This window comes from Oncorhynchus keta, chromosome 19 (assembly GCF_023373465.1).
Source record: "Oncorhynchus keta strain PuntledgeMale-10-30-2019 chromosome 19, Oket_V2, whole genome shotgun sequence".
NCBI lineage: Eukaryota > Metazoa > Chordata > Actinopteri > Salmoniformes > Salmonidae > Oncorhynchus > Oncorhynchus keta.
In genome coordinates, this window is record NC_068439.1 from 83,819,958 (window position 1) to 83,836,596 (window position 16,639).

Sequence of the window (16,639 nt, forward strand, 5' to 3'; positions counted from 1 at the left end):
TGGGTTAGGGTTAGGGTTAGGGTTAGGGTTAGGGTTAGGGTTCGGAGTTAGTGGGTTAGGGTTAGGGTTAGGGTTAGGGTTAGGGTTAGGGTTAGGGTTAGGGTTAGGAGTTAGAGTTAGGTTAACGGTTAGGGTTAGGGTTAGGGTTAGGGTTAGGTTAACGGTTAGGGTTAGGGTTAGGTTAACGGTTAGGGTTAGGGTTAGGGTTAGGGTTAGGGTTAGAACGCATTCAGTATAGTGAAGAGACAGAATGGTTCTCTGCTGCAGAACACATTCAGTATAGTGAAGAGACAGAATGGTTCTCTCCTACAGAACACATTCAGTATAGTGAAGAGACAGAATGGTTCTCTCCTACAGAACACATTCAGTATAGTGAAGAGACAGAATGGTTCTCTCCTACAGAACACATTCAGTATAGTGAAGAGACAGAATGGTTCTCTCCTACAGAACACATTCAGTATAGTGAAGAGACAGAATGGTTCTCTCCTACAGAACACATTCAGTATAGTGAAGAGACAGAATGGTTCTCTCCTACAGAACACATTCAGTATAGTGAAGAGACAGAATGGTTCTCTCCTGCAGAAATCATTCAGGTTATTTCCTGTATAGTGAAGAGCCAAAAGATCAACCAGTGTCTTACCAACACTGTCGTCTGTCTGAAAACCAACCTTGTCCGTTAGGCTAAAGGAGAATCAGATGAGCTAATTCAGGTTTATAACTGCTAAATGTTTGGGGGTCTGCAAGGGATCCTCAAGGAGAGGTTGGATAAATGATCTCGTTTCTGGAGTGGTAATGTCCATCACTAGCATCAGACTGGAGTGGTAATGTCCCTCATTAACATCAGACTGGAGTGGTAATGTCCACCATTAGCATCAGACTGGAGTGGTAATGTCCCTCATTAGCATCAGACTGGAGTGGTAATGTCCCTCATTAGCATCAGACTGGAGTGGTAATGTCCATCATTAGCATCAGACTGGAGTGGTAATGTCCCTCATTAGCATCAGACTGGAGTGGTAATGTCCCTCACTAGCATCAGACTGGAGTGGTAATGTCCCTCATTAGCATCAGACTGGAGTGGTAATGTCCATCATTAGCATCAGACTGGAGTGGTAATGTCCATCATTAGCATCAGACTGGAGTGGTAATGTCCCTCATTAGCATCAGACTGGAGTGGTAATGTCCCTCATTAGCATCAGACTGGAGTGGTAATGTCCCTCATTAGCATCAGACTGGAGTGGTAATGTCCCTCATTAGCATCAGACTGGAGTGGTAATGTCCCTCACTAGCATCAGACTGGAGTGGTAATGTCCCTCATTAGCATCAGACTGGAGTGGTAATGTCCATCACTAGCATCAGACTGGAGTGGTAATGTCCCTCATTAGCATCAGACTGGAGTGGTAATGTCCCTCATTAGCATCAGACTGGAGTGGTAATGTCCCTCATTAGCATCAGACTGGAGTGGTAATGTCCTCATTAGCATCAGACTGGAGTGGTAATGTCCTCATTAGCATCAGACTGGAGTGGTAATGTCCCTCATTAGCATCAGACTGGAGTGGTAATGTCCCTCATTAGCATCAGACTGGAGTGGTAATGTCCATCATTAGCATCAGACTGGAGTGGTAATGTCCATCATTAGCATCAGACTGGAGTGGTAATGTCCCTCATTAACATCAGACTGGAGTGGTAATGTACCTCATTAGCATCAGACTGGAGTGGTAATGTCCCTCATTAGCATCAGACTGGAGTGGTAATGTCCATCACTAGCATCAGACTGGAGTGGTAATGTCCCTCATTAACATCAGACTGGAGTGGTAATGCCCCTCATCAGCATCAGACTGGAGTGGTAATGTCCCTCATTAACATCAGACTGGAGTGGTAATGTACCTCATTAGCATCAGACTGGAGTGGTAATGTCCCTCATTAGCATCAGACTGGAGTGGTAATGTCTCTCATTAGAATCAGACTGGAGTGGTAATGTCCCTCATTAGCATCAGACTGGAGTGGTAATGTCCATCATTAACATCAGACTGGAGTGGTAATGTCCCTCATTAGCATCAGACTGGAGTGGTAATGTCCCTCATTAGCATCAGACTGGAGTGGTAATGTCTCTCATCAGCATCAAACTGGAGTGGTAATGTCCATCACTAGCATCAGACTGGAGTGGTAATGTCCCTCATTAGCATCAGACTGGAGTGGTAATGTCCCTCATTAGCATCAGACTGGAGTGGTAATGTCCATCATTAACATCAGACTGGAGTGGTAATGTCCATCATTAGCATCAGACTGGAGTGGTAATGTCCCTCATTAGCATCAGACTGGAGTGGTAATGTCCATCATTAACATCAGACTGGAGTGGTAATGTCCATCATTAACATCAGACTGGAGTGGTAATGTCCATCATTAGCATCAGACTGGAGTGGTAATGTCCCTCATTAGCATCAGACTGGAGTGGTAATGTCCCTCATTAGCATCAGACTGGAGTGGTAATGTCCCTCATTAACATCAGACTGGAGTGGTAATGTCCATCATTAGCATCAGACTGGAGTGGTAATGTCCATCATTAGCATCAGACTGGAGTGGTAATGTCCATCACTAGCATCAGACTGGAGTGGTAATGTCCACCATTAGCATCAGACTGGAGTGGTAATGTCCCTCATTAACATCAGACTGGAGTGGTAATGTCCCTCATTAACATCAGACTGGAGTGGTAATGTCCCTCATTAGCATCAGACTGGAGTGGTAATGTCCCTCATTAGCATCAGACTGGAGTGGTAATGTCCCTCATTAACATCAGACTGGAGTGGTAATGTCCATCATTAGCATCAGACTGGAGTGGTAATGTCCCTCATTAGCATCAGACTGGAGTGGTAATGTCCCTCATTAGCATCAGACTGGAGTGGTAATGTCCCTCATTAGCATCAGACTGGAGTGGTAATGTCCATCACTAGCATCAGACTGGAGTGGTAATGTCCCTCATTAACATCAGACTGGAGTGGTAATGCCCCTCATCAGCATCAGACTGGAGTGGTAATGTCCCTCATTAACATCAGACTGGAGTGGTAATGTACCTCATTAGCATCAGACTGGAGTGGTAATGTCCCTCATTAGCATCAGACTGGAGTGGTAATGTCCCTCATTAGCATCAGACTGGAGTGGTAATGTCCATCATTAGCATCAGACTGGAGTGGTAATGTCCCTCATTAGCATCAGACTGGAGTGGTAATGTCCCTCATTAGCATCAGACTGGAGTGGTAATGTCCCTCATTAGCATCAGACTGGAGTGGTAATGCCCCTCATCAGCATCAGACTGGAGTGGTAATGTCCCTCATTAACATCAGACTGGAGTGGTAATGTACCTCATTAGCATCAGACTGGAGTGGTAATGTCTCTCATCAGCATCAAACTGGAGTGGTAATGTCCATCACTAGCATCAGACTGGAGTGGTAATGTCCCTCATTAGCATCAGACTGGAGTGGTAATGTCCCTCATTAGCATCAGACTGGAGTGGTAATGTCCATCATTAACATCAGACTGGAGTGGTAATGTCCATCATTAGCATCAGACTGGAGTGGTAATGTCCCTCATTAGCATCAGACTGGAGTGGTAATGTCCATCATTAACATCAGACTGGAGTGGTAATGTCCATCATTAACATCAGACTGGAGTGGTAATGTCCATCATTAGCATCAGACTGGAGTGGTAATGTCCCTCATTAGCATCAGACTGGAGTGGTAATGTCCCTCATTAGCATCAGACTGGAGTGGTAATGTCCCTCATTAACATCAGACTGGAGTGGTAATGTCCATCATTAGCATCAGACTGGAGTGGTAATGTCCATCATTAGCATCAGACTGGAGTGGTAATGTCCATCACTAGCATCAGACTGGAGTGGTAATGTCCATCATTAGCATCAGACTGGAGTGGTAATGTCCCTCATTAACATCAGACTGGAGTGGTAATGTCCCTCATTAGCATCAGACTGGAGTGGTAATGTCCCTCATTAGCATCAGACTGGAGTGGTAATGTCCCTCATCAGCATCAGACTGGAGTGGTAATGTCCATCATTAGCATCAGACTGGAGTGGTAATGTCCATCATTAGCATCAGACTGGAGTGGTAATGTCCATCATTAGCATCAGACTGGAGTGGTAATGTCCATCATTAGCATCAGACTGGAGTGGTAATGTCCATCATTAGCATCAGACTGGAGTGGTAATGTCCATCATTAGCATCAGACTGGAGTGGTAATGTCCCTCTTTAGCATCAGACTGGAGTCTGGATGTTTAAACCTTAAACAATCTCAGCATGTCTTTGTAAATACTCTGGTTTCTGCAGTGATAATGTCCATGTTTAAACCTCAGACAATCTCAGCATGTCTTTGTAAATAATCTGGTTTCTGCAGAGGTAATGTCTTTTCATAATATCACAAGATGTTCCTGTAAAATCAAAGCAGGCGAAAAGCCAGAGTGGGTGATTTCAGGGTATAGATATATTCAACACTATCACCTAGAACTGCCAGAGACCTCACCATGCAACATTATCACCATACAACATTATCGCCATATAACATTATCACCATATAGCATTATCACCATATAACATGATCACCATATAACATTATCACCATACAACATTATCACCATACAACATTATCGCCATACAACATTATCACCATACAAAATTATCACCATATAACATTAGCGCCATACAACATTATCACCATACAACATTATCACCATACAACATTATCACCATACAACATTATCGCCATACAACATTATCACCATACAAAATTATCACCATATAACATTAGCGCCATACAACATTATCACCATACAACATTATCACCATACAACATTATCACCATACAACATTATCACCATATAACATTATCACCATATAGCATTATCACCATATAACATTATCACCATACAACATTATCACCATACAACATTATCACCATATAACATTATCACCATATAGCATTATCACCATATAACATTATCACCATATAGCATTATCACCATATAACATTATCACCATACAACATTATCACCATACAACATTATCGCCATACAACATTATCGCCATACAACATTATCACCATACAACATTAGCGCCATACAACATTATCACCATATAGCATTATCACCATATAACATGATCACCATATAACATTATCACCATACAACATTATCACCATACAACATTATCGCCATACAACATTATCACCATACAAAATTATCACCATATAACATTAGCGCCATACAACATTATCACCATACAAAATTATCACCATATAACATTAGCGCCATACAACATTATCACCATACAACATTATCACCATACAACATTATCACCATACAACATTATCGCCATACAACATTATCACCATATAACATTATCACCATACTTTGTTGCTGATTCTATATGTATTGTGATTCTCACGATTCTATATGTATTGTGATTCTCACGATTCTATATGTATTGTGATTCTCACGATTCTATATGTATTGTGATTCTCACGATTCCATATGTATTGTGATTCTCATGATTCTATGTGTATTGTGATTCAATGCTGCAATTTTATTTAACAAAAATAGTGCCCTATGTCTGCTGCAGAGATACAATATAGGGCATGAAAAAAATGTGTTTTTAAATACAATTTAGTCATGGAAATAAAAGTGATGATAACATGATTGCACACTATTTTATATTTTCTTTGGGGGGTCAAAGAATTGATGAAATATTGTCCAAAATAATCGGGGGAGAAAGGCTGTGGGAGGTGACCAAATACCCGATGGTCACTCTGAGAGAGCTCCAGACTTTCTCTGTGGAGATGAGAGCACCTTTATCAGTGGTCAGACGGAAGCCACTCCTCAGTAAAAGGCACACGACAGCCCTCTTGGAGTTTGCCAAAAGGCATCTAAAGGACTTTCAGACCATGAGAAACAAGAGTCTCTGGTCTGATGAAACTAAGTTTGAACTCTTTGGCCTGAATGCCAAGCGTCACGTCTGGAGGAAACCTGGCACCATCCCTACGGTGAAGCATGGTGGTGGCAGCATCATGCTGGGGGGTTTCAGCGGCAGGGACTGGGAGACTAGTCAGGATCGAGGTAAAGATGAACGGAGCAAAGTACAGAGAGATCCTTGATGAAAACCTGCTCCAGAGCACTCAGGACCTCAGACTGGGGTGAAAGTTCCCCTTCCAACAGGACAACAACCCTAAGCACACAGCCAAGACAACACAGGAGTGGCTTTAGGACAACTCTCTGAATGTCCTTGAGTGGCCCAGCCAGATCCCGGATCTGGCTGGGAGAGGAGAGGAATGGGAGAAACTCCCCAAATACAAGTGTTCCTACCCAAGAAGACTTGAAACTGTAATCGCTGCCAAAGGTGCTTCAACAAAGTACTGAGAAAAGAGTCTGAAAAATGTACATTTATTTTGTATGAATTAGCAACAAAAAAAAAACCGTATAAACCTGTTGTTGATTTTTCATTATGGGATACTGTGTGTAGATCAATGAGAAAAAAAACAACCACATTTCATCCATTTTAGAATAAGGCTGTGACCTAATAATAATAAATAAATCATAATAATCATAATCATAATATAACACAATGTGTAGAAAACTCAAAGGGTCTGAATACTTTACAAAGGCACTTTCCTCCCCACCACTACCATCTCCTGGATCGGCTGAATACTTTACAAAGGCACTTTCCTCCCCATCACTACCATCTCCTGGATCGGCTGAATACTTTACAAAGGCACTTTCCTCCCCATCACTACCATCTCCTGGATCGGCTGAATACTTTACAAAGGCACTTTCCTCCCCATCACTACCATCTCCTGGATCGGCTGAATACTTTACAAAGGCACTTTCCTCCCCATCACTACCATCTCCTGGATCGGCTGAATACTTTACAAAGGCACTTTCCTCCCCATCACTACCATCTCCTGGATCGGCTGAATACTTTACAAAGGCACTTTCCTCCCCATCACTACCATCTCCTGGATCGGCTGAATACTTTACAAAGGCACTTTCCTCCCCATCACTACCATCTCCTGGATCGGCTGAATACTTTACAAAGGCACTTTCCTCCCCATCACTACCATCTCCTGGATCGGCTGAATACTTTACAAAGGCACTTTCCTCTCCATCACTACCATCTCCTGGATCGGCTGAATACTTTACAAAGGCACTTTCCTCCCCATCACTACCATCTCCTGGATCGGCTGAATACTTTACAAAGGCACTTTCCTCCCCATCACTACCATCTCCTGGATCGGCTGAATACTTTACAAAGGCACTTTCCTCCCCATCACTACCATCTCCTGGATCGGCTGAATACTTTACAAAGGCACTTTCCTCCCCATCACTACCATCTCCTGGATCGGCTGAATACTTTACAAAGGCACTTTCCTCCCCATCACTACCATCTCCTGGATCGGCTGAATACTTTACAAAGACACTTTCCTCCCCATCACTACCATCTCCTGGATCGGCTGAATACTTTACAAAGGCACTTTCCTCCCCATCACTACCATCTCCTGGATCGGCTGAATACTTTACAAAGGCACTTTCCTCTCCATCACTACCATCTCCTGGATCGGCTGAATACTTTACAAAGGCACTTTCCTCTCCATCACTACCATCTCCTGGATCGGCTGAATACTTTACAAAGGCACTTTCCTCCCCATCACTACCATCTCCTGGATCGTCTGAATACTTTACAAAAGCACTTTCCTCCCCATCACTACCATCTCCTGGATCGGCTGAATACTTTACAAAGGCACTTTCCTCCCCATCACTACCATCTCCTGGATCGTCTGAATACTTTACAAAGGCACTTTCCTCCCCATCACTACCATCTCCTGGATCGGCTGAATACTTTACAAAGGCACTTTCCTCCCCATCACTACCATCTCCTGGATCGGCTGAATACTTTACAAAGGCACTTTCCTCCCCATCACTACCATCTCCTGGATCGGCTGAATACTTTACAAAGGCACTTTCCTCCCCACCACTACCATCTCCTGGATCGGCTGAATACTTTACAAAGGCACTTTCCTCCCCATCACTACCATCTCCTGGATCGGCTTTCAATACACCTGGAGCATTAAATCACATTTCTCTGTGGCTGCCGAGACATTTAGATACACGTTGTGTATTCAAGATTCAATTCAAAATGGCTACCGTTGCGTCACCATGGTAACCCCTAATACAAAAACAAATGTATTTGCAAAAGTGCTACACTGGTAAATCAAATGAAGTATAATCAGACATTGCCTTGTTAGCAGCTACTCCTGCTCTTGGGGTTGATGGGTAAAATTTAAAAAAAAAAAAGCCTTGTCTTTTCCTTCACTTCGATTTATCTCGTAAATAAAGACGGTGAAAACAAACCATAAGAATCCCACATGACCTAATCTGTCCCGAGGTGTCATGGCTGACGATCAAGGAGCCCAGATGAGTGAGATGAGGAGACTACAAACCACATCCTTCGAACCGGCTGGTATCAGGAATGAAGACGGCCTAATCTATTGTAGTTTGTGACCCAAACGGCACCCTATTCCCTATATAGTGCACTACTATAGACCAGGGCCCTATTCCCTATATAGTGCACTACTTTAGACCAGAGCCCTATTCCCTATATAGTGCACTACTTTAGACCAGAGCCCTATTCCCTATATAGTGCACTACTTTAGACTAGAGCCTGTAGGGCTGGTCGACTGTTCTCCAGACGAACAATGATGATGAGGGCTTTGGTCAATGGTAGTGAGCTATATAGAGAATAGAGTGCTGTTTGGGACGTAGCCCAAAGTTCGCCACGGGTCTTTCCTGAATGAAGACAGCATGACGTTTTCTAGTTCGCCACGGGTCTTTCCTGATATCTGCTTCTGATAACGGGCACCATCCACGGTGTCAACAAATACCGACACAAACGACAACACCGTCTTGTTTTCCAAAACAACATCAGTACTGGGAGGTTTTAGTCACTGTGCTCAGCTCTTATTAAATGGGCCGTACACTGACACGATGCACAAGAGGCCTTGAAGATGCAGTCAGACAAACACTAATAAAGAGACACACACAACATCCAGAGAGAACAGTAGACAGACGTTGTCAGCAATGACCATCTGTGGTGATTATTCTTTTATTTTACCTTTATTTAACCAGGCAGTTAAGAACAAATTATTATTTTCAATGACAGCCTGGGAACAGTGTGTTCAGGGGCAGAACAACAGATTTTGTACCTTGTCAGCTCGGGGATTCGAACTTGCAACCTTTCGGTTACTAGTCCAACGCTCTAACCACTAGGCTAGCCTGCCGCCCCGACTATTGATCAAGAAAAAAAGAATTAGGAAACAGTGAAAAAAAAAAAAGGAATTGGTTTCATTAATTATTTTCTGTTCATTTGACAGACGTAGGTTTATTTATATATATATATATATATATATATATATATATTTACAGTGCTCATTTTAACCAAAATGTTTTGCCAACTTCAAAGTGTTGTCTCTCTTTAGAAGTTTTGCTTTTGATAGCAACACCAAGAGTTCCCACTAAGGACTCAACCTTTATGGTTTATTATCACCAACAAGCTTAACCTTTGCTGTCTTGCAGATAACAGGTAACCTCTGTGTGCAACCTGTATAGACTTAGACACAGATTTACGGGTACTAAAAGTGTTTTCATAAGGTGGAAGCTAGATAGCCTTCGGTCCAGATTTACTTAGCATTTACACCGATCTTCTGCATGTACCTAATGTCTTACTCTTTCCTTCTATATTAGCTTTTTGTTCCGTTCTCAATGTCTAAGGCCCTTACGCTGAGTAAATCTGGGCCTATGTATCACCACTGAAGGTGCAACACAAATGATAATACTCACGCTTTCGACAGCAATCATGATCCCAATCCGAGCAGAAAAGAGAAAACAAACTGCTTGAAAATCCAAATCAGGCTTCAGCCATACTCTCCCCAATACACACTGTGACCAAATTAACGAGCAAACAAGTGATCAGAGGACAGAAGGAAGTCTTGGTTGGAGGACCTCCCTCTGAGGCCTCTCCTGGCTGCTACCTGCTAATCGGATCTCTCCCTCTCTCACTCCCTCTATCCCTCCCTCTCTCACTCCCTCTATCCCTCTCTCTCTCTCCTCCGTCCCTGTAAGGCCTTTTCTTGTCATTACCTGCTAATCGGGTCTCTATCTCTTCCCCTCCACTCTCTCTCTCTCTCTCTCTCTCTCTCTCTCTCTCTCTCTCTCTCTCTCTCTCTCTCTCTCTTTCTCTCTCTCTCTCTCTCTCTCTCTCTCTCTCTCTCTCTCTCTCTCTCTCTCTCTCTCTCTCTCTCTCTCTCTCTCTCCCTCTCTCTCTCTCTCTCTCTCTCTCTCTCTCTCTCTCTCTCTCTCTCTCTCTCTCTCTCTCTCTCTCTCTCTCTCTCCTTCTCCCTCTCTTTCTCCCCCCTTACCGTTACCTGCTAATCTGGTCATCATGTGATAGCAGGTGAATGACATAATGTAAAACCCTCTCTAATCTCTTACCTATATATATATATACCTTATTATATCTTACCTCCCGATCGCTACCAAATCCTGCTAAGGCTTTGGGAAGACAAATGACCACACTTCACCTTTGCATAAAGCCAGGGATGGCAAACTTAGACGTTTTCAACAGAACACCGCGTTCACAATGAGGCAGTAGGCTTTATCATTCGCCCTTAGCCTACCCTGTCTAGATGACCAACATCAGAAATCTGGACTGGAGTCGAGAATGAGCTGCAGTGGCAGTGAAATGTAAATAAGGTCCTCTTCAGAGAGACTTCAGAGAGACTTCAGAGAGACTTCAGAGTGACTTCAGAGTGACTTCAGAGTGACTTCAGAGATCCTTCAGAGAGACTTCAGAGAGACTTCAGAGTGACTTCAGAGTTAATCCAGAGAGACTTCATAGAGACTTCAGAGTGACTTCAGAGAGACTTCAGAGAGGCTTCAGAGAGACTCCAGAGAGACTTCAGAGATCCTTCAGAGAGGCTTCAGAGAGACTCCAGAGAGACTCCAGAGTTAATCCAGAGAGACTTCATAGAGACATCAGAGTTAATCCAGAGAGATTTCAGAGAGACTTCAGAGAGACTCCAGAGTTAATCCAGAGAGACTTCAGAGAGACTTCATAGTTAATCCATAGAGACTTCAGAGAGACTTCAGAGAGACTCCAGAGAGACTTCAGAGATACTTCAGAGTTAATCCAGAGAGACTTCAGAGAGACTCCAGAGAGACTCCAGAGAGACTTCAGAGAGACTTCATAGAGACTTCAGAGAGACCTCAGAGTTCATCCAGAGAGACTTCAGAGAGATTTCATAGTTAATCCAGAGAGATTTCCTTTGTTTTTAATTGCTGACTTCAACAGGTACAAAAAGGAAAAGGTCTGCAGGAGCCATAGAGACTAATCACAATCCGGCTGTGGGGACATGGAGCCCTAGAGACTAATCACAATCCGGCTGTGGGGACATGGAGCCCTAGAGACTAATCACAATCCTGCTGTGGGGACATGGAGCCATAGAGACTAATCACAATCCTGCTGTGGGGACATGGAGCCATAGAGACTAATCACAATCCTGCTGTGGGGACATGGAGCCATAGAGACTAATCACAATCCTGCTGTGGGGACATGGAGCCCTAGAGACTAATCACAATCCTGCTGTGGGGACATGGAGCCCTAGAGACTAATCACAATCCTGCTGTGGGGACATGGAGCCCTAGAGACTAATCACAATCCTGCTGTGGGGACATGGAGCCATAGAGACTAATCACAATCCTGCTGTGGGGACATGGAGCCATAGAGACTAATCACAATCCTGCTGTGGGGACATGGAGCCCTAGAGACTAATCACAATCCTGCTGTGGGGACATGGAGCCATAGAGACTAATCACAATCCTGCTGTGGGGACATGGAGCCATAGAGACTAATCACAATCCTGCTGTGGGGACATGGAGCCATAGAGACTAATCACAATCCTGCTGTGGGGACATGGAGCCATACATTAGGTGGAATTATTTACAATCAACTGGACCACTTGAAGGAATAATAAACCCATTTCTCTTTAGTTAGGTTTCATATGTATCACAAGAAAACAGTAAGATAAGCTAAACACACTGGGTAATAACACAGTAATAATATTACGCACTACTTCCCTATAAATGATTAGTAATAGACACAAGTCACTTCCTGGTTTGTCTGCCAGGGAGCTGGATTGATAGGCTGTGACCAGGGGATTGTAAATACAGGGTTTAATTAACAACACCATACTGGGAGGATTACGATGATACTAAAGGGGGTGCTTAGGAAGAACCTCTAGTCATGGTGAGACAGGGATGGGCTCTCAATCTCTTGATTCCTAATGACACATGAATGTAAAAGCAGGTCCAAATATGAATGGATGTTCATCTACCCTATAGTGATGAAAAGACAGGGTTGGCTTCTCCATTCCTTCATCTCCGATTATGCAAAGGGTTAGAATGAATACTGTGGAAGTCGGAAGTTTACATACACTGAGGTTGGAGTCATTAAAACAAGATTTTTCAACCACTCCACACATTTTTTGTTAAACAAACTATAGTTTTAGCAAGTCGGTTAGGACATCTACTTTGTGCATGACACAAGTCATTTTTTCCAATCTGTTTACAGACAGATTATTTCACTTATAATTCACTGTATCACGATTACAGTGGGTCAGAAGTTTACATACACTAAGTGGACTGTGCCTTTAAACAGCTTGGAAAAGTCCAGAAAATATCATGGCTTCAGAAGCTTTTGATAGGCTAACTGAAATAATTTGAGTCAATTGTAGGTGTATCTGTGGATGTATTTCAAGGCCTACCTTCAAACTCAGTGCCTATTTGCTTGACACCATGGGAACATCAAAAGAAACCAGCCAAGACTTGTAGACCCCCACAAGTCTGGTTCATCCTTGGGAGCAATTTCCAAACGCCTGAAGGTACCACGTTCATCTATACAAACAATAGCACGCAATTATTAACACCATGGAATCACGCAGCCATCTTACCGCTCAGGAAGGAGACGCATTCTGTCTCCTAAAGATGAACATACTTTGGTGGGGAAAGTGCAAATCAATCCCAGAACAACAGCAAAGGACCTTGTGAAGATGCTGGAGGAATCTGGTACAAAAGTATCTATATCCAAAGTGAAACAAGTCCTATATCGACATAACCTGAAAGGCCGCTCAGCAAGGAAGAAGCCACTGCTCCAAAACCGCCATTAAAAAGCCAGACTACGGTTTGTAACTGCACATGGGGACAAAGATCGACTGGTGCACTTCACAAAGTAGATGGCATCACGAGGAAGTACAATGACGTGGATATATTGAAGCAACATCTCAAGACATCAGTCAGGAAGTTAAAGCTTGGCTGAAAATGGGTCTTCCAAATGTACAATGACCACAAGCTTACTTCCAAAGTGGCTTAAGGACAACAAAGTCAAGGTATTGGAGTGGCCAACACAAAGCCCTGACCTCAATCCTAAAGAACATTTGTGGGCAGAATTGAAAAGATGTGTGCGAGCAAGGAGGCCTACAAACCTGACTCAGTTACACCAGCTCTGTCAGGAGGAATAGGCCAAAATTCACCCAATTTATTTCGGGAAGCTTGTGGAAGGCTACCCGAAACGTTTGACCCAAGTGAAACAATTTAAAGGCAATGACCCAAGTGAAACAATTTAAAGGCAATGCTACCGAATCCTAATTGAGTGTATGTAAACTTCTGACTCGCTAGGAATGTGATGAAAGAAATAAAAGCTGAAATAAATAATTCTCGCAACTATTATTCTGACATTTCACATTCTTAAAATAAAGTGGTGATCCTAACTGATCTAAAACAGGGAGTTTTTACTAGGATTAAATGTGAATTGTGAATTGTGAAAAACTGTTGATGAAAATTCTACTTCCCAGGATGAGAGGACGGCCGTCCCCACGTTAAAAGGACAAGATCACCAACAGAACTAAGCCAACCTCAGCATGAGCTCTGGGTGAACGACAAAAACCTAATTAAATTATCATAGAATTTCAATGTGAAGATGACGATCACCACGCCGAAAGGATGAAAATCAACTATACCAGCCAGAATGAGCTTAAAGTATGGCAACATAGAATGAACTTTGAACTCTTATTCACTAAAGAAGTTGCGTTAGCAACTGCAGCTGTAAAGGTGGGCTAGAAGAGGACGGACAATCCATTCTACCACGCTCCAGTTGACCACTCGAAATTCTTCAGCTGGACAACTATGACCAATCTACCGAAGCGCAGCTCAGAGTAAATATTTGTTGCATTTACCTTTTCCAATTTATATATATATTTTTTTTACCTTTACCAGGCAAGTCAGTTAAGAACATATTCTTATTTTCAATGACGGCCTGGGAACAGTGGGTTAACTGCCTGTTCAGGGGCAGAACGACAGATTTGTACCTTGTCAGCTCTGGGGTTTGAACTCGCAACCTTCCGGTTACTAGTCCAACGCTCTAACCACTAGGCTACGCTGCCGCCCCAAGATATGGGTGGTTATTTAGAATGCATAAGGTTCTGTGTTTACTATAGCATAGCTGCCTAAGCCCGATAGAGACACAACATCCTTTTGTTCCTCAGTCTTCCCGCTCTTTCATTCAAAACCCAACCCCCTTTCTTTGTGTAACCAGCCGTCATATCTGTTCCGTCCGCTAGGGACGTTTTCCTTTATGACATAATTTCTAATCAATGTATGATCCATTCCGTGTAGATGTAATTATGTGTGATTATTTAGGTATTGAGTAAACATTTTGGATTGCTGATTCAACTTCTTAGCCAGGGTTCATGAAGATATCCAAGAATTTACAACTTTCAGATGAGACTGAATAAAGTGACGATTAAATATTGACTGCTATTGATGTAAAAGATTACTAGGTCTTTAAGAGTTTATTCGGAAGATAACAGCTCCATAAACATTATTTTGTGGTGCCCTGACTTTCTAGTTAATTACATTTACCTGATTAGCTTAACCAGGTAATATTAATTACAGAGAAATGATTTTATAGAATAGCATGTCATATCACTTAATCCGGCATTGCCAAAGACACGACAACTTTAAAACATGAATGCCAGTCAATGCGGAAAATTGTCTGTTCAGTGAAACGACCTCCTGATTTGTCATAGACACTTGATTTAAAAAAATGAATGAGCAAGCTTTCCTTCATGACCTGACTTTTGTAAATTGGTATATAATTAAAATCAGCTCAATCAACGCTTCATTAGCAGTGAATCTGTTGTTTTTCATTATTGTCTACCTTATTAGATATGTCAGCAAACTATAATCTAACTAACAGTACTCAAAGACAAATGTCACTTCACCACTACAGTAAGAGGCCAACGTCGAGAATTAACTGAATAAGTCATTTAACTAATTGAATAAGTAGACAAACCTCTGCCATTCAAGCGGTTGCATCACAGAGAAAAGACAGCCTACATGTGACTAGCAGACAGGTTTAACTGTTACCCTAACCAGCAGGAACACCTCTCTCTATAAACCTAACCAGCAGGAACACCTCTCTCTTTAACCCTAACTAGCAGGAACACTTCTCTCTATAAACCTAACCAGCAGGAACACCTCTCTCTATGACCCTAAACAGCAGGAACACATCTCTCTATAACCCTAACTAGCAGGAACACTTCTCTCTATAAACCTAACCAGCAGGAACACCTCTCTCTATGACCCTAAACAGCAGGAACACATCTCTCTATAACCCTAGCCAGCAGGAACACCTCTCTCTATGACCCTAACCAGCAGGAACACCTCTCTCTATAACCCTAACTAGCAGGAACACCTCTCTCTATGACCCTAACTAGCAGGAACACCTCTCTCTATATCCCTAACTAGCAGGAACACCTCTCTCTATGACACTAACTAGCAGGAACACCTCTCTCTATAACCCTAACTAGCAGGAACACCTCTCTCTATAACCCTAACCAGCAGGAACACCTCTCTCTATAACCCTAACCAGCAGGAACACCTCTCTCTATGACCCTAACTAGCAGGAACACCTCTCTCTATAACCCTAACCAGCAGGAACATCTCTCTCTATGACCCTAACTAGCAGGAACACCTCTCTCTATAACCCTAACTAGCAGGAACACCTATCTCTATAACCCTAACCAGCAGGAACACCTCTCTCTATAACCCTAACTAGCAGGAACACCTCTCTCTATAACCCCAACTAGCAGGAACACCTCTCTCTATAACCCTAACTAAGGAACACCTCTCTCTATCACCCTAACTAGCAGGAACACTTCTCTCTATAACCCTTACCAGCAGGAACACCTCTCTCTATGATCCTAACCAGCAGGAACATATCGTTTCTCTATAACCAAAACTAAAAGGACACCGTTCTCTATCTAACATGAAGGAACACCTCTCTCTATCACCCTAACTAGAACAAGTCAATTATAACCCTAACCAGCAGGAACACCTCTCTCTATAACCCTAACCAGCAGGAACACCTCTCTCTATGACCCTAACTAGCAGGAACACCTATCTCTATGACCCTAACTAGTAGGAACAGTCTCTCATTCTATAACCCTAACTAGCAGGAACACCTCTCTCTACAAA

At 42.8% G+C, this 16,639-nt stretch overlaps 1 protein-coding gene across 1 annotated transcript in view; it reads right to left on the bottom strand.

Annotated features, from left to right (window-relative positions):
• The window catches only part of LOC118378552 (retinitis pigmentosa 1-like 1 protein), a 34,312-nt gene extending 24,280 nt beyond the window's left edge, over positions 1-10,032 (bottom strand). The window contains exon 1 of the mRNA XM_035765538.2: positions 9,890-10,032. The gene's annotated coding sequence lies outside the window, so the exon portion shown is untranslated. The remainder of the gene's footprint in view (positions 1-9,889) is intronic.
• Between the last annotated feature and the right edge of the window lie 6,607 nt (positions 10,033-16,639).